The sequence below is a fragment of the Choloepus didactylus genome, chromosome 10 (assembly GCF_015220235.1).
Source record: "Choloepus didactylus isolate mChoDid1 chromosome 10, mChoDid1.pri, whole genome shotgun sequence".
NCBI lineage: Eukaryota > Metazoa > Chordata > Mammalia > Pilosa > Megalonychidae > Choloepus > Choloepus didactylus.
Genome location: NC_051316.1, coordinates 100274281 through 100276198, shown reverse-complemented (window position 1 = coordinate 100276198; position 1918 = coordinate 100274281).

The following is a 1918-nucleotide window of genomic DNA, read 5'->3' as shown; positions in this document are numbered from 1 at the left end:
TGGTTAGCTGTTCATGTTCTTAATTCTCCTAGTCTTGCCTCTTGTGATGTCTCTTTGAAAAACTGTGTAGGTGATTATGGTAGATTGTAAAATAGCCCCTTTTCACATGTGGAGTCTCTTTTCCCATACCTTAAATCATGGTAGTGCTGGTGAATTGCTTTAATTAAGAGATTTTGGAAGTGCTATTGCAAGAGGTCCATACAAAGGCCTCAAATATCTTTGTAAATTCTGTTCCAGCAAATCTTGGATCTTGTGACCACCATATGAACAAGCCCCAGCTAGGCTGCCTGAAGATAATAGGCCAATGCAGGAGAAACAAAATACCCCAGGAAGCCATCACTCAGCCCCAAGGGAGCTGATAGGTGATTGTAGCGTCATGTGCTCCTGCTTAGTTCACCTGAGCCTGGCCAGACCAGAGCACCATCCAATTGAGCCCTGCCCCAGCCCAGTTGCAGTTTTTCTGATCCAGTTCATGGACAATATCAAAGCCGTATGATGCCTTGGCCATTCCTGCTTTCAGTGGAACCTGTGCAGGCAGAGAGAAGCCCTCGGTGTCCTTCATAATCGAGACAACCTCTCTGGTGGCTCCACTAGGCCAGTCTCTGCAGTCCCTCCCCAGGGGCTGATGGGAAATTGGGGCCAATTAGCATGTTAAATTATTTCCTTGGCCAGGAACTCAGGGACTTTTGATGAGTCCTTATTGGTTGGTAAAAAGGAAACCTACAGCTTATACTCTGGAGTTCAAGGTCATACATAGGCAAATCTAGAGGTCATGAGCTCTTGATCTTTCACTCACTCTTTTGTTTCTGATGTTGTCAACAAAAGTCATGACTCAGGAAAGTGGATCAGAAGGTGCCTGAGCTCACCAAGGACTGGCATAAGTCAGAGTGAGCTGGGAATTTATTTGTGGGCAAGGTATAGCTGTGTAATTATAGCTTTACCTATATATTTTTGTTGGGTCTAAGTGGAGTTTTTTTATTTTTGGAAGTGCAATATAGGTATATGCATATTTTTTGTTAGTTCAGTCTCTGTGTGTGGTATGTGTGGTGAGTGTGTGTGTGTGTGTGTGAGTGAGTGATGGTGTGTGTGATATGTAACTAACTCACAGCCAGGTTTCTTGCCTCTTTTACCCAGAGCATACAGCTCCAAATAGGCCCGACTAAGGAAGCATAACACTCGCGTGCATGATTAGTCTCTTAATCATTGTCATTGATGCCAACTATTTGGCCTGTTCTCCTTCTATTATTCCCACTTTTTCACCACTGGACTGACATCATAGCCAAATAATTTGAGTGTGGAATCTGGAGGAAAACCAATATACTCCCTAAGTTGAGTACTGCTTTTTTGACTTTTCCTTTAACTAGCATAAGAGAGGCTTGAAATGTGTACTCAGTCATGTGGGGGTGTGAGATCTTGTGGTTTTTTTTCTTAATGAGATTTATTCGCTTCCATGTGAGATGTGTGTGTTTGTTGATAGCATTTGTTTATCTGCCCTATTTGTAAGTAATGACTATGCCTGTGTCTGCGAGGCCATGACCCAAGTAACTCCCACACTGACTGCCTTCACCTGCGCTGTGTGGAGTCTGTGGGGCCTGGAATCCCTCATCTGATGTGAGGGTCTATGTGCGTGACCAGGTGCCATTTGTTGCCTAAATGTGAAGAGGCACATGTGTGCAATTGTATTTTTTGTTCTCTATTCAGTACTTAGTGTATTATCTTGGATAATGCTATAATTCAATAAATTGCCTGAATAAAGAAATAGTTCTCTACCTTCCATGGTTATTGGGAAGTCTTAATGCATCATTAGAGTCAAAATAGTGAGCTTTGTGATTCGTTTCAACAGTGTGATAAATAAACATGAATGTGGCTAAAAGTCAATAATTTTATTCCATAAAGGACATTACTACAATGTTATAGG